Source organism: Toxotes jaculatrix, chromosome 7 (genome assembly GCF_017976425.1).
Source record: "Toxotes jaculatrix isolate fToxJac2 chromosome 7, fToxJac2.pri, whole genome shotgun sequence".
In the NCBI taxonomy this organism is placed as follows: Eukaryota; Metazoa; Chordata; class Actinopteri; family Toxotidae; genus Toxotes; species Toxotes jaculatrix.
This window is the reverse complement of record NC_054400.1, coordinates 9722343-9745490: the sequence shown is the minus strand read 5'-3', so window position 1 is coordinate 9745490 and position 23148 is coordinate 9722343. Positions and strand designations below refer to the sequence as shown.

General features: G+C 40.3%; 1 protein-coding gene across 1 annotated transcript in view; it reads right to left on the bottom strand.

Annotated features, from left to right (window-relative positions):
• The window catches only part of fbxl17 (F-box and leucine-rich repeat protein 17), a 199120-nt gene that overhangs the window by 19334 nt on the left and 156638 nt on the right, over positions 1-23148 (bottom strand). The gene's annotated exons all lie outside the window — the stretch shown is intronic.

The window sequence follows — 23148 nt, the reverse complement described above, 5'->3', positions numbered from 1 at the left end:
ACAGCACTGAAAGGCAATGACACCGTGCCAGGGTAAAGCGTGACTCCATGCCAGTGTATGATTTAATTCTGCTTGTGTATGTGTGTTTCTGTGTGTGTTTACTGCTGCCAGGGCAGAAAAACAGTGCCAGGGTAAAAGTGTCCACCAAAACAAATATCTGTCAGCGTCTGGGGGCTTTGTTACACCTCGGAGCATGTGTGCGTACGCACCCACACCCACACTCACACACACACAAACACGTTGTTCTTTTGATACTGTCTTAATTTATTTTGGAGCAGACTACAAATTAAAATGTGTAGCTGACAAACGAGATGAGATTTAATCTTCTGTAATTTATCTAAAATAAAGACATACACTGTTGCATTAACACACAAACACACACAGACACACAGCAATCTTCCTCATCAATCTTTGACCTGCCAATCTTTGGGCAGATGGAGGAGACCTGTGCTCCACCAGTCGATTGATAGTGCTGCTCTGTGATCGATTGGCAGGGCCTGGGCTTTGTTCTCCACTCTCTCACAACCATCGCTAATGAGAATGGGAAGGGAGGAGGAGGAACGAGGGATGAGAGAAAGATGAAAGGAGGGGGGTAAAGACAGAGAAAGCCTTTGACAGCACCTTCAAAAAGTTACTTAGCCCTGATGCTGTTTTCCCATTCGCAGAAATCCATTTCACTTCCAACTTTTTTTTTTTTTTACAAACAAGCTCGATGAACAAACGTCTCCACTTCAATAAGGAGGGAAAAAATAAATCTTTACAAAACTGTTTTCATGTTGGATCTCCTCCTCTCCCCTTTCTCGCTTTTATCACTGGCACTTTTGAAAATACCTCCACAGTATTAAATAACAGACAATCAGCAGAATGTTGATGTCACTCCACACCAGGTAGGACTTGTTGTCCAAGAGCGTGTGCTTACACTGTGGAGCCTGAATGTGTTCCCACAGGAGAAGGGAAATGAATAATCTCATGCTCTTTGAATCAACTTCATGTATTTAACCCTCTTTCCTCCTGTCCAGCTGGAGCTATGTAATGTAGTCACCTACACACACACACACACACACACACACACACACACACACACACACACACACACACACACACACAGGAATGATCTTGTGTGTAGTATGTAACATATGTAATATATAGCTTTGGGCGCTTGGAGTGCTCCACATGTGGTTCTTTTTGTGCTCCAGCATGCTCTTGGATGCCATGCATAATGGCACTTTATGGCTAAACAGGCAGTAACACAGCTTTGAAGCTACAGTATGTTTCATGTAAAACAGCACAGTGGGGAAGAGGCTCCCGCAGGCCAGATGGGTGAGCAGCACATGAAGCAGGCATGTTGTTTTTTTGACAAGCACTGACTTGGCAAAGTATTCTAAAAATGGAGACTGTTTTGTGTGTATCTGTGCTCTTGAGAGCGTGCAAGGCAGGTCAAGAAGGTAAATGGCTCCCCATCCTGTTCCCCTTGTCGTGTCCGATCACGTGATCCCAAATTCGATTACCCGGGTTCAGACCTCTCATCTGAAGTGAAGACACACATACCGCTGCTGTTCAAACCCTTTGCAGAGCGAATGAGGAGTTTTCTAAGGAAGAGGGAGATCAAATAAAAGAGGAGCTCTTCATAGTTAACCGAACCAAACAGCAGAACTGCCTCTACTTCCCCTTCACCAACTCCCAAGTCCCTGTTTCTTCCCCTTCATCTTTACTTCTTTCAACCTGACAAAGCGAGAGGATAGGAGCAGACAGGTGCCTACCACAGTGAATGTACAAAAAGTGCAAGTGCCTACATTGTCCATGCATTTCCTGATTACTGTGCTGCACTCACCTAAGCACACAACCTTCCTAATCTGAATTACAGTCGACAGGCTCCATACTTTCTAAAGAAAACATATGGCATTTTAAGATAGCTGCAAGGAGAAAGAGAAGAGCAAATAACACAGAACATCATTTTGTTAAAGTCTCAAGTTGGTAAACTGGATGAGTCAGATAATGCCTTTGTCAGAACGAGCCAAGTGTAAGGCTATTTAGACTTGTTAAGTACTCTATCAACAAGTTCATCTGGTCGCCATTACAGCCTAATATCCCTGTGCGTGCTCTGCTTCTCTCCCCCTTCCTTTGATCCTCTATCAGGAGACTGTAAACTCCAGCTACTCCCAGTGGCAAATGGAAATCGTTGGCTACTTTTGAAAAGGAGAGGGGCTTTCAGTCAACCTTTTTACTACAGTCGAACAGTTTTGTTCTCCTTGTCAGAGATAGAGAGTGCAATTGGAGCTGAGTGGCTTTGTTTTATAAGATAGCAGTGGCGAAGCATACAAATAGAAATGTACATACAAAACTGTGTAAAGAGGTGTCTTATTTTTGATGGAAACACTTTAATTATACTAGAATTTTACTTGCATGAAAATAATAAACAGTGAAACCGTAAGTTAAAAAAAAACTAGTAAATCTTTGCATAGTTACATCTAAATACGTAGAACACTATTCATTAAATCTAGTAATGTAATTGTAAAATACATAAGCAGAGCTTGCTATAACAGACATGAAAAAAAAAACCTATGCTTTTATTTAATTGGAAAATGTCTGCCAGTTTCTGTTTTTTTTTTTTGTTTTTTGTTTTTTTTCAAACAAGGCTTTTCCATTCTCTTGATGCTTTCTGATTGAATAATACCCAGTGCTAATGATTTTGGCTTATATACATAATGTGCAAATTCTGTGTAAGACAGTCTTTCGTTAGTTATAGTTATGATAGTTTGACCTTTGTCCCTTGTGAGGTGACATTTTCCTCCCCTGTTTTCTAAGACCTAAATCTTTTTATAGTAATGGAGTCTTGTAAAACATAGCACTTTGTTCAAGACATGCCCACCCAACAAAACACTACAGCATGCTTTGACGGCTACAGGTGTTGACTTAAACTGATTAATAATTAGGCCCTATTAATACTTTCTACGTCATGTCAAATAAAATAAAAATCATTCAGCATTTCTCAGTTCACCTTTTAAGGAAGCTGCTATTAATTGGCAATTACAGCGCTTCAAACATAGGTTGAAATATAGGTTTTTCAAAAACTTTTGCCTAGCGCTGTATGAAGGACCACAGGAGCAGGAAATTGTCTTTCCTGAGCGATAATGATTTTCTGTCTGAGAAATAGATGAAGCGATATGCAAGAAACCTTAAGGTGAAAAAGAGGTGGAAGAGTCAGAGGAAAAAAGAGGGGAAAATCCCATTCTGGCAGCAGGAGCTGTGACTGAGTGGTGACTACACACTCACAGACGGTAATGAGGACACACTCTGCTGCCCTGCCTGAGAATGGCTTTAGGATCTGGTTCTCTCTGTGTGAGTATGTGTGTGTGTGTGTGTGTGTGTATATATACACTCCTCCCTTTAGTGTGAAAAGAAGCAGAGAGAGACAGAGACTGACCTTAAATCCTGGATATCATTCATTTCGAGCATGGCACATTTCACCTGTCTTTTACCAAGTCTGTCACCGGGGGATAAAACTACGTCATCATACGAGAAACAGGTGGGGATTCACATTTAAAACTGACTGCTTCAGTTTATTTAAAGTTCTCTTGGGATTTGGGCAAACGTATCTTCTAGCGAATCAATCACCAAATGACAAATGGATCAACAGATCAATATAAAAAGTGTCATGGACCATTTCATGCCTTTAAGAATGGTATCCTTGTGTCAAAACCAGAGCCTCAATTCTTTCAGTAAGACATTCCCAAATATTAGAATTTAACTGCGAGGCTCTGCTCATAGCCTTCAGTTGTGACAATGTTGAGCTAAGGTGAACAACAGAGTAATACCCTAAATCTTTAGTGTTCTATTAACCTCTCCATTATCTCCAGACAAAGATTCATAACCTATTACTTTCCCATATCTAGCACAAGCTGTTATCAAAGACCATAAATGGCAGATTTATCCAAACATAGGAGTGGTTCTAGGCTTAGGTAACCGCACTCCAAACAGCGAGGTCAGGAGTTGGTCAATCCTGTGATGACCGCAACGTGAGAAGAAACCCTTCTTAATCAGCTTATTCTCCTATCTCTGTACCTGACCTCAGAGATTCAGGGGTTAAGCATCTTTTACAGGGTTATTAGATATTCACTTATTACATTCTCCTAAATGATGGTGTGCCATTACTGCTATCTTATTGCTCTGAAGCCATCCCCATGCCTGTCTGCAGTAACCCTATACACCATATTTTAGCCACTGATTAAGACAGAATGCCTAAGAAAGATGTGATGGTATATGGTAAAGATTTACTGTGTAGTGTGTCCATGTGTGCTGTGTGTGTGTGCGTATAAATATGGCAGCAGTGACAACAGAAAAATGCTTATTATCGCTGATGTATTCCAGAGAGCACAACTGTCATGTCTAATGTGAAAGACATTCACTCTGTTCTTTGTGTTGCGTTTAAAAACTTGGCCTCAGCTTTGCCCTCTCCACTGTGCTGCTGTATGCCCAGAACCAACAGAAAACCCCCTTTTCACTTCTCATCCTGTACAGTCTTGGAAGTTGCAAGGGATACCAAAGCTATTTTTTCAGGCAGATATCACAATCTGTTTTTTTTTTTTTCTCCCATTTCATTCAGTAGTCTTACAAGCAAGCAGAGCAAGGGAGAGGCCAAATTAGTTTCAGTTCTGCTGTTTTTCAGATTCAGAGAACTTGGTAACATTACTCAGATCAAAGGTTATGTACATACCAACACTGGTGCTAGATACTCAAATATACATCTTTCATGACTAAGGCTTGGCAATAGGACAACATACAGCTGTGATGATGTGTCACGTAAAGGTCCTATATGTAAATATTTTAGTTTAAAACTTAAAAAAAAAACAACTAACTAAATTTCTCAACAGAATGTGAAGAAGTAAGACACTATGTCAAAGAATTCTATGTATTGTGTGGCAGAGATATCTACTGAAGTTAGCATGCTAACCAGGATTATCTTATCCACAAAACTGATTTTCACCCATAAAAGCGAATAAGAGGATTCTTTCCATATCACCCATTCCTTATAAAACTGTATCAAAGTTAATTTTAAATGGATGGACGTGATGGACTTGTTCTGGGCTGTGTTCTCTGTAAGCATGTATGTATACAGGTACACGTGCATGTGTTTATTTGCATGTGGTCTAACATAATGATTTGTGTACGGGCTGTCAGCATGAGCAGAAATGGGAAAATGTTCTCACAGGAGTGTGTTTATGTGCTTGTAAATATACATGCTTGAGCACACATACATCATACAAGAGCATAAAAACTGTGTAAGGAGACCTCAATAAGCACCAGGTGGTTGTCACTTAACTCCTTTAATGCCTTAGTACCTGACCAGGCACTGGCCTCACAGCCTGATTGATTAACACAATATGCTCATCTTCAAAGTACCCAACCAAACTCACTGGGGTCACACAGAGTGCCAAAACGAATGCAGTAAACAACATACCAAATAAAGCACTTGAAACACACACACACAAACAGGAGGTGGGAAACAAGAGAGGGACTGTTGCTTTGGCCTGTGGTGAACTGAGCATTAACAAATTAAAAGCTGTGAGAACTCGAGGGAACTGAAGAAGGCATGTAGACAATCCCTCGATTTAGAGGGGAAAAAAACTGCTGGGCTGTGGTAATGAACTTGAACTTGATGTGACAAGAACTGAGGTGTATCTTCCGAGGAAGACAAAAAATAAGCAGACGCAAAGAGAAAGATAGAGAAAGGGGGAGTTGGAAAGGGAAGAAAGAGAAAATGAGTGAGGCGGAGGTTCCATGAGGTGACGTTCTTTGCCCTGACATTTTGGGCAAAGGCAATCAAAGGCCACGGGGAACTGGAAATGAGACAGGCTCAGTAGGGAGACACAGGAGAAAGGAGTAACAGATTGAGTGCGGCACAAGAAGGAGGGAGAGCACTTTATGGTGGGACATGCTCGATCTGGGAAATTAATTAGGCAGAGGGCAGGGAGAAAGCAGTGTGCCTTCTTGTATGTGTGAGCACTGAGGGCACAGGCATTTTCCCAATCAGTGTCTGATCTGATGTAAACCAGCTGACAACTACCATTTTGTGGCAGTGTGTTCCTTTCTGGTTTTATGTGCTTTTTGGGTGTGTGTGTGTGTGTGTGTGTGTGTGTGTGTGTGTGTGTGTGTGTGTTAGAGAGACAGAGAGAAACAGAGGCAATCAGCAGAACGTGAAATGTTTATGTGGTGAGGTAGAGAGAGTACGAAAAATTACCTCCTCATGGTTATATGCCTCCACCAACTAGTCAAGTTGCAGTTTACATCCATACTCATATAATAAATAAAGTTAACAGTTCGAGTACATTTAATAAAAGGTATTAAGTGTATTTAGAGAATATTATGATGTCACAGTGTAGCTGCCCTTTGACCTTTTGGAAAATGTCCTATTACACATTTGTGTGAAATTATGTCATAATTAGTGTATGAATTCTTGAGTTATGGCCAAAAACATGTTTTGTGAGGTCACAGTGACCTTGACCTTTGATCTCTGGCCATCAACTTCCAATCAGTTCATCCTTGAGGCCAAGTGAGCGTTTGTGCCAAATTTGAGGAAACTGCTTCAAGGTGTTCCTGAGATATCATTTTCACGTGAATGGGACAGACGGACTGACAATCTGAAAACATAAAACATGACTTTCATGGGTTTTTAGCATCTATAAATAATACACTTAAACACACACGCATACACAGACACTGTTTTAGTAGTTGACGTGCGATAACCTTGTGGAGGGGATGTGACGTTTGAAGTGGAAAGGAAGATTGGAAAGGTGAGTGAGTGACAGCGAGAGAGAGGGAGAGATACAGAGGTGGAGTGATGGCCAAGGACAGATAGACAGAGTGAAGGGGTGATAAGGAGAGATGGAGCTATCACAGGGGTGACCTACTACAGGCTTCCCTTCACCACTGAGAACAAGCACTTGACACCATTTCATTCACACACACACACACACATATATATATATATATATATAGGACAAGGGGACACTTAACAGGTTGGCATTATTCATCAGGATAAGTGCAGTAAATTTTGTTCACTTAAAAAGAATTTAATGAATGAGTTTCCAGAATGAGTTCCAACAGGATGTCCTCACAATTAAAATACTCTTAAGAACTTTAAACACACCAGACATTCATTATCATATGTCACCATGTGGCCCACTGCCAACACAGGAGGTGGTATGCACTATATGTAGCAAGGTGGAAAGAAAGGGTGTAGGGGTTTGGGTGTTACACTATACTAGGCAGGAGGCTGGAGCAGATATCGTGAAAAGTGAGAATTTTGGCACTGGGTGTGGAAAAAAAAATGCCTCATTTGCTTCACCATACTGTCCTTGAGAGAGGCCCTAAAACCCCAGCTGCTCCAGTGAAGTTGCTCAACAAAGAAGAACCCTATTTTCAGTACAGGCACAATGTTTCTGTCACAACAAAGACAGGATAATTTTATGTCTTCTTTCTCATTGTTTTTCTTCCACTGTTCCATCGCTCCCTCTCGCACACATAACAGGTATTTTTGTGCATAGTTCAATTCGTGACATCTTGTCATTCGCTGATACAGTTTAGGGGCAGAACTGAGAGAGCTCTGGCTGATCAGAAGGATCTCCCTGCTCATGAAAATGCAGCAGAATTGTGGTTATATAAGAATGAAACTGCATAGAGGAAAGAATCAAAATCCTGATATATATAATTAACCAGGCAGCCCTGGTGCATAGGTAAATAAATGCAGAGAAATTCCCATTAAATGTTAACAATAACATACTCACAGGGCTATGGTGGTTCTGCCTGTGTGTGTTTTTATGTGTATGTGTATGTGTCTAATCTGTGTGGAAGTTGTGTGTTTTATATATTCATACTTCATGCTTCAAAGACAACATCAAGAATGAGAAAACACAGACACACACACACACACACATACAAACTGGGGTTCCCATTGCCATCAGCAGTAAAAGCAGGATATTAAGCTCTATTTCAAACCAACAGCACCTCTGCTCCTATGCACCTCTCCTTTGAGGATATTAATCCTCTCCACCCTTCTCTCTCTCTCTCTCTCTCTCTCTCTCTCTCTCTCTCTCTCTCTCTCTCTCTCTCTCTCTATCTGTCTCTTTCTATATTCACTCTCCCTCACTCTCTCACTCTTTCTCTATTTTGGATCAGGAAAACTGCTCTCCAATTCTGACATCACAGACAAAGGGGCATAAAGTTTAACAACCTCAATATGAAATGAGAAGGTGAGTGAGGAGCGGAGAGGAAGTGAAGAGGAGGAAAGAGGACGCAGAGGAAGACAGACGGCATCCTAGTCACCGAACTGCATGTTGCATGCGTCTGACTGGAATTAACGTAGCGTAGCAATAGTTATGGCTTTGGTTATGGATTATGGCTAATCCTTTAGCATAGGGAGCAGGTCTTAAAGGTAATTACACGCTACTATTGGATCCAGAGCCCAGAAATGGGCCTCTCTTACATCACGCTTATTAAAAACCAGAAGAAATCTGGCTGCTCTTACATACTGCTTAGACAGAGTACAGGTTAACACACCATGGCATACTCTGCCAATCTTAATACTATTTTTACTTGTGTGGAAGGTAAAAGAGTATTGTCGCTGAGATTCTCGCTGTTCCTTTGGTTTTGCCATGGAAAGAGGAAAAGCATGGCTTAAAGGTATAAAAAAAATATTTGTTTGTATCTGTAATCATTGTGACTAGCAATTAATTTAATCATCAAAAAGCAAAACAGAGAGCTATTCACCTACACAGGGTAATTAGGTAATTAGCTGCACCATTCAGTTCCCAGTGAATATTACCAACACTGACAGGAAGACGGTGACATCCACACTGGACAGTTTTTTTCCTATTTATTTTAGTCATAGGCCTTGCCTTTCCCACACTTTTCTTTTCCTTTTCTCCTCAAAATACCCCTGTACCCCTCTGTCAAATACACACAATCAGCAGTCCAAGTGCCGCTAAGTCTGTTTCTATGCCTTATCTCGAGCCTTTAACAGTCCACTCTGTCCGCTTTAACCCAGCGGGAATCATTAACCAGACACACATTTCCTCTTCCCCTACCCCTGACAAAACCCTTCAAATCGCTATGATCACAAGACAGTGTGTGTCTGTGTGTGGTTTTGCCTGTGTGCAAATTAGGGGTCTACATAGCCCCTAAAACAAATGACCCAATACCAATTAGTTGCACAACAATTAGGTTAGTAGACCGTTGATAGCAGGCGGACCCACCCAAGGAAAGGCTTGAGTTATGGCTGTTTCTTCCCAGAGTCCCACAACCATTAGGAATAGAAATAGACAATGTTGTCCACCAGCAGTGGGACTAGTTAAAATGTCATGTAAGTGTCAAAGAAAAGGAAATAGCAACAATGGGCCAAACATGCCATGTAAAGTAAAACCTGCCTTCTTCACATTTCAGCAAACTGAATTATAGTTCCCATCTCACATGTTAAACTCTCAGCAAACCTTAATATCTGAGCCAAATATAAACTTAACCTAAACTTAAAGTGAAACCATTAAAAAGTTAAGCACAAGCAACACTTTTCCTCATCTTTCAACGCTGTTCTTTCATTTAAACTACATAATTACTGTACTACTTCCATCTTCCCAGTGTTCCCTGACTGTTTTGCAAGGAAGCAGTGGTGTTGGTCATATGCCCTCAGTTTGACATAACATGTTTTGGAAAGTCAACCTAGGGCCAGAACAGCCAGAACAGCCAAAATGTTTTCTGTGTGGAAAGATGACACATGATCTGTTAGAAAATATTGAGATCAGTTGCATAAAGGGAAAAATAGAAGATCTGCATTAAGCATATATATGGGAGAACAGAAAACAATAAGTTAATGGGCGAGTATTCATTTAAAAGCATCAGCATGTTGAACAGTGAACAGACTTAAAAGAGAGCAGAAGGTGAAAAACCAACATTTACAATGTTAGGGGAAAAAAAGATGAAAAAAGCCTGGGAAAAATATATTATCTCCACTAAGAAGTGGCATTTGTGTCTGAAAAAAGAAAACTTCTGACATTCAGCATGTTCCTTTCCTTTGTAATTGTTCTTTGTTTTTTTCACTTTGGTCTCTTTTATACAAACTTCTAATGGCTCATGAGTCTGTAACAGCACTTAGTCAGGTCTCACCAAAAGCTCTTTAGCAAAGTTTAAAGCTGCCGTGATGTTTTCTGATCGATACCTGGCTATAACTCAAATCACACGTCAAGTGCCATTACTGTATACACTGCACACTCTCAACTTGAGTGCACCCACGCACACACACTCATACAGACATGTACATTTTCATGAGCTTAGACACTGTTTTTGATCAATACCTGGCTATAGATCAAACACCTTTTTCAGTTTATGGCTAACCTTTCCCAAGGCTCATTTCAGACGCACACAGAATAACTCATGTCTTACTTGAGACTGCTCCGTTGACTGCGTCTATGAAATTGATAAGTGCTCTTAAATGCAAAATGACAGTTTAAGAACCTTGTTTTTGTACCGCTGCGTAGTCAGAATGTCTCATAAAAACACAAAGCACTTTTCTCCAGGAGGTAACTTCATAGTCAGTGCCAGAGAGAAAAATACACAATGGACCAAATGAGGAGCTAAAGACTCGAAACTGCGTGAGAGTTCTTCTTTAAAGGATAATTTGTCCAAATGTAACAAGGGAAAATGGTGTGCTGGGAAAACTGTTTTCCCCTCATACTTTTCATTATATGTAGAATTCAGAAAATAGTTCAGTTTGATTCGCCACAAATATTTCATCTACCTGAATATTACCAACTTTAAAAACTCACTATAGTGACGTTGAATGTTTTAGGAATCCACTGCAACAAGGGTATTTGAGTTTTAGCTTAAAAACAATCTGCCAATAATCTTACTGAGGAAACTTTTTAAATGAAATCTCTATGCAATGAAAAATAACTTTTTGTTCCTCATATACAATATCATCTAAATGTCTGTATCAGCAACCTGACAGGGGCTTACATTTCTGCCTATGTGCCTTATTCCTTTTTCTAACAACAGCCTCATTTTGCCTAAAGATCACAGTTCCCAAATCCCACACACTGCTTCACTTATGAGCCTCTCATCAAATCTGTATTGGCAACACTACATCCTGTGCCCTGCATGCGAGTCTCCCTTTCCTCCCAGTGGTTTATGCTCGAATATCTCTGAGGTCTTTTCTCATATCCAATTCCCTCTTCTCTTACTTCGCTCATCATCTCATCCCTTTTACTTCCTCTTCTCACCTTCTCCTTTCACTCATCCTGACAGCCCTCCCTCTCTTGCCTCTCCTCCTTTTCCTTCCCTCTCCCATTTCCCTCCAATATTTGCTTTACCCTCATCCTCTCTCCCTTCCCCCATCTCTGCCTTCTCCTCCTCCTCCTGATCCCCACTATAGGATGTTCCTGTGTTCAGGGTCACTGTCAGCTCTTCAGTAGCTCTGTTGACCTTTGACCTCTTTACGACTGGGGTCAGCGCCTGTTGCCACGGTGTTTAACATCCCCGCATGAGGCCTTCCATGCACATGGGTGTAGTGTACAATTCAAACATGCACATACACATTATTTATAATGTCACAGGCATATGGCAGTGACCTTTTACATTCACTTTAATCTTCTACTCAGGTTATGAGCCAAGACAGACAGGATATCCAACAAACCTCTGTTACTGTTTGTTTCAACATCTTTTACTCATTCTTTTACCCAACCTCCCTCCATGAATGTTTCATTTTTGCCCTTCTTCCTGTGTTGGCCAGCCTCGCTTCCCGTCTCCCTGTGGTCTAAACAGGTCTCTTTCTCTTTGAATGTTCGGCTCTCTGTGACTTTCAACTGCAGGCTATTGAGTTACACAACCACAATAGAAAGACATCCCACAATGACAATTATCCTGTGTAGTGATGGTTCTAACCTGTGCCTGGGAACCAAAGAACATTTATGAAAACTGCTCTTCCTGCTAAAATAAAGAGCTCAGTGGTGGCATAAAGCAAACAGACCAATTTCAGGTTTTGCAGTTTTTGTCTAAGTTAACAGCCTCAATTTTATATCAAGTGAACATCTGGCGATTAGCACAAAGTGCAAAACTGTGCAATCCTGTCACCAAAACAAATACACTTACCAAACACAGGAACTTCCCTTTTTAACACTTAAATTCAAAGAAAATTTTGGTTTATAATCAAGCAATTTGTTCACAAAATGCTTTTTGAGTCAAAAAGTATTATGCCTGTTTAATAAAATCATCCCCCAGGTGGGTCATCTGTTCTGGTTTTAAACATATTTTTGAGCTGAGAGATACGCAATGAGATGTGCTTCAGTTTTAATCAGTGCAGCTGCCTAAAGTGCAGCCACACCTCACTCTTCCACACATAACTAAAATAATATATATATATATATATATATATATATATTTTTTTTTTTTTTTTTTTTTTACAATTGCATGATTGTGTATTAGGATGTGTGTGTCTATTACTACATATTAGAACTGTGGCTGACCAGATCCCGTGTGTACACTGATAGTGAACTCACAGCCATTGCTGCTGTGCTGCTTTTGTTGCGTCACCGGGGTAGATTAGGTGTGTACCTCTTGAGTATCATTATGTGCACTTCTTACAGTATGTGTGTGTGTGTGTGTGTGTGTGTGTGTGTGTACGCAGCATGTCCCTATTTACTTTTGGGTGTTTTTGCATGTGTTTATTTGGACTGGATTCTCAGAGTATATGCATGCGTTTCCAGAGGGAGTGGGTGAGCTTGGGGAGGCCAAATACTCAATGGGCAAACGATACAAGTCCTGCACTCCTCCTCCATAAATTACCAGCTCATTACAGTAATGCAGCCCATTTAGAATAGGAAGGGGGAGTGGGAGAGGCAGATGTAAGAAAGGATGCAGAAAAAAAGGGTTTGGGGGTAATAGGATGCATAAGGGGGTGCAACAGATGAAATATAAGTGTCAAGGAAAAAAATGGGGTGAGGACAGGGGGAGGAAGAAGGGGAGATAAGGCAGGAAAAAAAGAAGGGAGGAGGAGAAAAGAGCGATGGAGAAAAACAGGAGGGGAGGAGGAGGAAAAGACAGAGGGTTTGCTGTGATGTGTTTAAGGAGCTTTTCAATCTCAACAGAAGTGCTTTTCATTAGGTTAAAATCTATCATCTACGCTGCTGCAGGAAAAAAAACAATGGGGAAATATTAATATAGATAGTGGCTACAGTAGGAGACAGAGATATAGACCCAGACAGAGTGAGAGAGTGGAGAACAGAGAGGTAGGAGGGGAGGGAGAGAGAGAGAGGGAGAGAGAGAGAGAGGGAGAGAATGGGATGAGATGTAACAGTTGTAATTGAATAGTGAACTAGAGAGGGCCTGAGTGCAAGCACTGATTAATACAATTCAAATTGATTGTCTCCTAGTAGCTGTGAGAACATCTCATTCTGACTTTCATTTTTGAATGTTCAGCATGTTCTCTGTGTGCATGAGTGCGTGTGGGAGACTGTGTGTGTGTGTGTGTGTGTGTGTGTGTGTATGTGTATGTGTGTGTGTGTATGTGTGTGTGTCTGTTAAACAGAGAGAACGTCTGAGGGGTAGGGAGATAGAGAGTGCCCTCTAGTGCTTGCTGCTTCTTTTACCCCACCTATATATGGTGACGTTGGTATGGTTTGTGTTCTTTTTCAAGTTTGTGGCAAGCTTCCCCTGCCCTTTACATTATTCTCAGTGGTTACCTACATACAATAATCTAGTGGTGGTTACATCCTATTTTTAAAGAATGTTTCACTCTCACCAGAAGGGAAAGCCATTTGCTGCTTTTTATTTTTGTCCAGTATAAAAAAAAAAAAAACATCTTCCAAATAAGTCAGTGGAAAATAACTTCCTACCCGTGCTTGTTGTACCATCACATTGAACATGAAATCTTAATTACGTTTTTGTTGAGATGGTCTGCTTAATGTCAATCACTTGCAGAAATCTGCAGAAAGAATTGATGCCCACTTGATGCATACTTATTTGTTGTGTTGATGTAGGTCCTATTTGACAATGTAAAATATGTTTTTTTAAGGAATAAAAATAGTACAATTGTTTAAAAACCTAATAACATACAGGACTAACAGTTTAGTGTATGTTGCTGGTAATAAATGTGTTTTCCATTTGCACATACTCTGCTTCCTCCATGAAAATTAAAAAAAAAACAAAACAAAAGACAGCAGGAGAAGCAGTACACAGTCATACAGATGTGAGTCAAGATCGCTAAGGGGGAAGAGTCGAGTTTCATTTGCACCTCAGGAGTAACAGGAGAAGGATTTATAGTATGGGTGTGAAACAATCATTCACGTTAGCAAGTCAGGCTTTGCGTTCAATTAGCAAAAGCTTGTGTCTCACACGGATTCCCTCTGCCTGTGAGCCAGAAAATCCAGTCAGCATTGTGAACACTGAAAGTTCAAGCTTTTCTGTTAAGATGTCCACAATTCATTGCTATTCTACCTGCTTGCCAACAGTGGGCGGCCATATAGACATCTGCCTAAACCACACTTTTCAGAAACGGTACTAATTCTGCCAAGTAAGGCATGTCCCCAGAGTACCTCAGGAAAGGAGGAAGGTTAGTGGAAAGGGAGAAAAAAATAAAGAATAGGTTGGTCAGTAATGTTTAAACTACTGCTATGTACTTTTATGTCTCCTTGTCCTCATCAAATAAAAAAAATCAATGTGCTGCTGATGGTGAGCAAATTATAAAAGGCTTTATTCTTGTCTTTCTTGTCTTTGCTTCATTACCTTTAAAAAGAGGCACATGATTCATGTACTCAGACAACCAGACCTGTGTAATTTATGATGGCTGGGCTATAGAATTCTGTGCTATAGTCCAAAGAGGCCTTGTTAATCTTGACCATCAAGTGACCGGATGAGTGCCTTCTAATTTCATTTGAAATGTCTGAAGTTTAAAATATGTGAAAATGATTTTACTTTTAATTATCTGAGATACCTATGTTCACTGTTCTAAATTATCACATGCATTAAACAGAAATTTGTTTCCCTACAGATTATCAATCCATGTATTTAAATGTGTAAGTGAAATCCAAATTAACCTGGAACACACTAACATTTCTTTCTTTTTCTTCCTTTGTGTGTTTTCCTCTCTTTATTCCTTTCTTTCCCCCTAACACACACACCCACTCACACTTTCCCCCTCTCCCTCTCTCTCATCACAGCACATTATTTTGCAAGAATTATTCTCCTATTTATAAGGGGTCAGGTGGAGAAAAAAGGACAGGGAGGCCAGGGGCAATTACTGTATTTTATAGCCACTTCAGACAAGAGGTGGGGACAAAGCAGTCTGTTGTGCTGGACAGCAGGAACCTATTTTTCCAAAAGACCTCCTACACTTCAGAATGTAGTGTGCACTTTATTCCCCCTCTACTAGAAAGCACTTCCTGCTTCTCACTGGAAAATGCAATTATTATTATTATTATTATTATTATGTACTGAATGAGAAAAACCCACAAAAAACTCTGTAACAGTAACAGAAGATACAGCTTGAGCAAAATATTGTGTATGTAACTATATAATATTCCAGTAACTTAGTGTGCGTGCGTGTGTGCTTTCCACGCGTTATAGCTCCTACATAGAAGAATGAACAGCTACATGTTAAATATATGAAAATGTTTGGAGGTTAGGTGTCAAGCAAGTAACAAGCTGTGAGAGTGTGTAAGGTATTGATCCAGGTAGCTGATCAAACTCTTAATTTATTATGGAGAACAGAGGCCAGGGGTCCATACACATGAATGATTTAGCGAACCTTCTGTACACTGTGAGTGAAGTGTGTGTGTGTGTGTGTGTGTGTGTGTGTGTGTGTGTGTGTGTGTGTGTGTGTGTGTGTGTGTGTGTGTGTGTGTGTGTGTGTGTGTGCTTACAGAAAAAAGAAAAAGAAAGAAGGAACCAGCTACCTACACAACTACAGTCTCTCACTAATAAAACTTGGACAACCTACAAAAGACTAAAGTATCTGGACAAATTGTAGGCACCCACACGACAATCCTCTAAAACCAGATGAAAAGGGGTCTTTGAGTTTGTCTCATCTGCTCCTTTCAGACTTTTATCCCTTTAGCTGGTAATACAAGCAAAATACTGTATATAGTAAGGCGACTATATGCACCACTGGATTTGATGGTCTAACCCCCAAACATTTTGTAAATTGAAAAAAGAGCCTTGTATTTAATGAATACAAAGTTCCTCACTGTGTTTAAGCCCCTAAACCCTCACAACTCCCACCCTCCAATTAACTACTCTTAACTCTTGTGAGTCCTGAAATTCAGGAAAAAAAAAAAAAAAGCTTAGCTAATGTAATGTGTACTCTCTACCAGTCGACAATGCTGGATGGACTGCTGCTCAATAGAACATAATGGCCAATTATCCAGCATGTACGCTAATGGCCCACATTAACTGGCTGGAATACAGGGGTGGGAGGTGGATTATTTAGTAAAACAATGTTTTCCCATCTGGAGTTACGTTGCACAGACGTAGGCAGTTTGGTGATTTGGTACACTGCGGCCTGCTCAGGTTGAGTCATTCATCAAACCAAAGTTGTAGACATTTAAAAAACGAAGGTATGCTCACATTTTGCAGCATCATGCCTCAGGGCCCCAACACGCAGGAGAGAAAAATTTGCTCGGCGCTGTACTTTCAGAATCTACAGCCACCATGCTGTACTTTTATAATGCATTTCTTTACTTGTTGTACTGTTTACGTTTTTTCAACCATCCTATAGAGAAGGAGTGAGAATATTTGAGAATTTTTATATATATTTAATAGAGATGCTACTTTATCTGTGCAAGAATGTCAAAAATGTGTGATTTGATGCAGAACTGTTGCTTAGACAGTAACCTTGAACAGCAACAGTTAGCTTGATTACCAGTTACTTTTACTGAATTAACTCCAATTCTATCATTAGATCCCATTAGTGTTCGACAATAATTTCTTTAAAATCTTATTTCTTGACTCTGTCCTCAATCATTTCTAGCTCTAACCATGCTTGAGGGTGAATAATCTTGGCAGAAGCCACACAAAGTCTGGATACGTCTATTTTTTTATTCTTTTCATTTTTACACTTCCTCCCACATGTTGTTTATATATTTGCACCCACGCAGCTGATACCTGCTCAAGTGTAAACATGAACACAAGCGTATCAACAGCCAATCAGCTACACATACACACCTACTGTAGAACCTGTTTAACCTCAGCATCTCCCTTCACAATCACCTCCGCAGTAATTAATCAAATCGTGTTCTTTTTCTTCCACGAGTTAAGCCTGTCACACTTACCTCTCACTCTTTCATCATCTCTTGCTTCTAAAAGAGCCACGTGGCGGACAATATGAGCCCTTCGGGGTGCGACGATATGACACAACGTCGACAGAAAGTAGCGGCCGTGGTTTAAATCATACTGGCATGCAGATTTATCACTGTTTAACTTGTCCAAAGTGTCTCCTCTAGTTGGTGCAGATCTGACTGTGTGAGCTGGTTGGCTTTCCTCGGGGAGGGCCCTAAGCCCAGCTCAGTTCTGTTCAGCTCAGTTCAGGATGCAGTCGCTGCTAGAAAATACACTGACACAGAGCAAGTTCAGTTCACAAAGGGTCGTTTCCACAGTCAACACTTTTGAAGGTCAGGTTCTCGAGCTTGACCCCAGCTCTGTCGCAATCATGTTTGTAAGAATGATATATGATGTAAAATATTTGGTGGACAGTTTTTTACCCACTTTAACAATGATTTAATGTAAGAAATCTGAGCTACTATGTTATCAACGGTGAAAAAGTGAGCATGTACAGACAATCCGATACTGAGCTCCTCCTCTCAGTTACACAAAAAAAAAAAGATTAGACCAGTCCTTTGCATAGTTGTCCAAAGGCAACCTGGGAAATGTAAGGAATTAACAAATTAAATACAGACTGACAAGTACATTTTAAATAAAGTGGATACAACAAAAATAGCTTCTAGAGTGTAGCTATCACCTCAGACTCAATTATCTTGACAAATGTAATTTGACAAAAATGTCCTCTTTTTCAGGTCAGTGATATCCCGTTTCCTACACTTCTTTTTTTTCCTGATCTTGCAAACAATGCATTTAATTCGATCACGTGAAAAAAATATTCGCCTTAAAAAAATCTAAATATTTTTGCAATACTTTATTTACTAAATAGTCGGCCAGAAACACTGGAAGTTCAGTGACTAACTGTTCAGGGGCTGATTATAGGCTTCTAAACTTGACCCTTTTGCCTAGCTTTACTGTTCTGTTCTTATCCTTTCAACTAAAACTATACTGTGCCTATAATGACCTGGTTCATTACAGTGTCTTTCCGCAAACTGTATTTATGGTGTTATAAGCCAGTGTCTTTTATGCCTGTGTTTCTAGCTACAAAGAGTTCCAGATACCGTTGTTTTTAGTCCCCTGACAATCATGCATAATTCATCAAGAATGAAGAGCACATTTTACCAATACTCACACACATTTACTGTACATATGAGCTCCCACGGACATATGTATAAGTGCCGCCACAATCTACCCTAACTGTACATGATGGATGTGACAACAAACTGGATCACACAGGACCAGACCTAAGAGACGAGTGGATGGAAAAGTGGTAGGAAAGAAAACAGGAAAGCAATAATGAAATGAAAGTAGTAAACCAGGCCCTGATGAAGGACAAAAGGCAGGACTTACACCAAGTCATGATGGATATAGTTTAGGTTAAGATTACGTGGTATGTGCCAAGTTGGACTTGAATGAGAAGACTGACAAAATACAAAAAATACATTTTGAATAGCAGATTTTGAAATGTTCCTTCATTGGTTTACTGGTTCTTAACATTTCCCTTTCGCCCAGGATTTGCTCACTCCATGTACATTTGGAAATGTTAGTGGAAAGAAGAATTCACTTCCACGGTTTTCAAAAAGTTTGACAAGTTGTTTCTAAGATGCTGCTCATGACCTGATGGCAAGTGCCTCTATCCCTGTTAGCAATCAATGCAATTGTGAAACTGCCAAATCAAAGTGGAGGCATCATTCTATCATCTTTAATCAAAATCCAGCGCATGGTGTCCGAGATATTGCAAGTGACGGATGGATAAACAAACAACCAGATGGAGACCAATTCACAGTCCAAGACAGAAAGGGCCATTTGCCCACAAATACGGAGAAAAATGCGCATAGGCACAGTGAACCTCACAGCAGCGAGTGAGCAATTCAGAGATGGAAGGCAGCTGTGAAGGGAGGGGGAGAGATGGTAAGCAGCTTTGTTGCACAAGGCGACAGGGGGTCTGCCTTTAGATGGATGGGTCCCAGCTATTGATAAGGTCAGACCTCATTTGCGCCAGACCTTTTACATTTTGCGAAATGTTGGCCTAGCCATTGGACTGTCAGAAGCAATTCGTCCCTATGAAAAATGGACTGGCTCATTGAAAACTGTGACTCCATCGTAAAAGCATGAGGCCCTGGCGCTGCGCTGCTACTGTAACTCGTCATATTAAAGCCTCCGAGCCCAGCCTCTGCCTATTTCAAATCTCCACAATGCTGCGGTCTACAGTCAGCCAAACTTGGGTTCTAACTCTTTCTTTCCCCCTCCACACCATAGCAACTGAAAACCATTGTCTTGATGTCACAATTTTCTAACCCTTATTTCCCCAACATCACAGGTTGTCATTCTGGCATTTTTCTTCAGAGCCTGTTCTCAGGTGCATCTTCCCTATCAATCTCTGTCCTCCTGTTCTTTGATTACAGCACAGACAAGGTGTGAAAATCCAAATATGGAGTATATCTGATGTGTAGCTGTATGTGAGCACATTCATGTGGGTATTCAAGAGTGTGACACAGTGGCATGCCTTTCTCCACTAAGATCTGTCTCATAATTCAAGCAGGGGTCGCATATTATCCTAGCAAGGACAAAAGAACGAAGAGGGAAAAAAATGAGTGTGCAATCAGAGAAGTGGGGTGTGTGGTCATAGAGATGGCCTCAGCGCACTCATAATTTAACCCCCACTGACCCAAAGGCTCTCATTATTCATGTGTTAAAACTAAGGTCAACTACCACCATCGATGAAATGCTGCACTTACAAAATGTCCCATGTTTCGTTTAGGCATGACTGTATTTCACAGTAGACACATATTATTTTCCTGATTTTAACAAGATTAATATTACTCATTATTCTTACAGGTTTTCCAAATCTATAACTTAAAGCAACTATGAAAATGGAGCTTTCCTTTTAAGCAAATTTTCAATGTTTCTTTCATAAAACTTGTGTAGTCTGTATGACGAAGCTATGCCTAAGTGGTAATTCATTTACTTGTGCAGGGAAACATTCAAGGACCATTAATTTATGCAGTAGATGCTTATATCAGCGTGAAGCACATTTCCTAGACTGTCCAGCACACATTTCAGATGAGCCCGGCATCTAATTTGTTTAAAAACCAGCCAATCTATGTCAGCTTTTAATGTAAAATACAACCACTTTTGATTAAATTGGACTTTGTGCATCACAAACAACCCCATATTTCAAAGAGAATAGGAATTCGCTTTATTTAACTTTTTTTTCATCCGTTTATCATTATAGTACATAAAATGCTGACCCCTCCTACTCCTTTGAACAAGGACGTCTAACTTGAGTCCGGAGGACTGTAACTCCCTGCACTAAGACACCAACCTGGCTAAGCTCCAAGGCACAGTAAAAACAGCTTCCATAAAATAACGCTACCATCAGTGTTTCAGATATGCAATTCAATTGCATCTCATCAGCCCACTGCTCACTTCCATTAAAGAGTGCTGTCTGCACTGTTGCTTGAGTTTAGGGTTTATTCAACAGCATTTCTGAGGGGTTTAAGACACAACAGATCAACTGGCTTCACATAAGAAAACCCAGAGATGCAGAGCACCGAGCATCTACTCACTAACAAGGTGACTAAGGGGTTGGCCTGGCTCTGACTGGAGGACATTTCAACCATATCCACATTAATCAAAACTACAGATGTACTTTAGGCTCTAATATGCCTATTTAAAAAATATGCTGCTGCAGTAGCAGCACAGAGCTGTAACGGTACATTGTCACAGATCAAAGTAGCAGCGGCCAACTGGAGGTAATGAGAGGGCCACATGTTAAAAAACACGAGGCACTGTAATGAGTTCTACAAAACCGATGAAAATGCTAAGGGCACCAGTGTTGTCTTTGATGCTGTATGGAACTAGGTGTCTTGCCAGGTAGAGGAAACTAAGTCCTGTAATCCCATCCACCATAGGCTGCAGACAGCTAGCATGACTGAGGCTGATACAGACCTCAAGCTGATCGACAAAACAGGCCAGATTGGTGTGTCTGCATGACCTGGCCTCACCATGTTTACATTGGAACTCCCTCACCATTACTCATCAGGGCCGGCCGCAAGGTAGAACCAAATCGAGCGAGACTGCACTGTCATGGATCCATGCAAGCATCACATATACATGTATAAATATATATATATCTTTTAAATTTTTGTCAAAATCTTATTCCTGACAAGAGCCAAAACACAAAATAAAGCCTCAGGGCTGGACATTAAGGGGGTTTTTCTGTGAGGTATAAATCACCATCACAGTGGTATAAGGTTTACACCCTATTAAACAAACCACAGTGTGTTTGTTGTAGCTTGCTGAGGCAAAGTTCTATAAAGTACCTGTTGGCCAGGAAAACTAAAGAGGACTTATACAGAGGGCCAGCTAACCTCTCTGGTTTTAACAGCTCTACCCTTTGGAATTTAGCTCACACTTTTCATGAAAGCTGCATTAAAAATGCAAATATGAGTGATGGAAAGGAAGAGCAAATTACATCCAGAAAAACAACTGCCATCTACGTAACCACATACAGCTGTTCTTCCTGGCATGTGAAGTTAATCACCCAAGAAAATGTGGCAGACAGTCATGGACGAAATCCCAGCACTCTAAGCTTTCCATGTCAGATCATATTGTTGTAAACTGTATTCTACCAATTTTAATGTGAAATTATAAACACTTTTTAATTTTTTTTAAGCAGCTGGAACTGAATTCAAGCAGCACAATTACAATTTCATTTGAAATGCTCTGAGAGAAGTTCAATAACTAAAAGAAAGTCTGAGGACACTAAATAACAGTTTAAATTCCACGTACAACACACTTAGACTCCCCAGTGCCTTCTGCACTATTTCCTATAGGCGTAATATCATAAACTTGCAGTGCACGTATCATATCCCCGATTCTGACTGGCCATGACTATAATATTGTCTTCTCCCACATCTCCCTTTCCAAGCTAATAGCCTGCTAGCTCTAGCTTAGGTGGCTGGCCGACCCTGACTGCTGCCATATCAGGCAGAGACCTCTGAGCTGAAATCAATAGCCAGTGCTGAGGGTAGAGCTTGTTTGTCACCCTGTCCCTGGTCTGTCAGTCACCATCCTCTATGTCCTCCATCTGCTACAGCCACATAACCTGGCTGATGGGCTGTCCATGAAAGAGCCTTTGGCATGAGAAAATGGTGAATAATTTTCAATTAGGATGCTGCTAATTGCAAGATTAGTTTAGACATTAGTTTAGATGTTTACTAAGAGTGTTCTATGTGGGTCTTTGTATACGATATGGTGGGGACAAGGCCTATTAAGGACAGTCATTGTAATATACATTTATGCTTACACTGATAAATTTATTGATTATAAAATATCATTTCGCACGAATTAGTGATCAACCAGTTGTTAGGTAATACAAAGCAGATACATGAACATGATAAAAATAAACAGCTTTAGTTGAACATGTAGTATGTATGGCTTTACCCATAATCATTTAAGTAACACAACATCAGATCACTCATGCTCAGCAAATCTTAAAATCTCACAAAAAATAAAAAAATAAAAATTACTCAGTTAAATTTAAGGATTAAGAAATACGGCACTATTCACCTGTACATGAAAAAAAACATTCATAAATCTTCATCAGAAGAATTAGAACCATAGATCTAGTAGATAAACCTGAGGACAAGTTTAGCCAGTGAACAGGATTAACAACCCATGGATCATACAGTACGTCTATTAACTTAAAATTTTAATTCACTTTTTTCTGGCAACCAAGATGAGCCTAATCAATCTTATATAGGCCTCCTTCACTAAAGGGCAAGGATC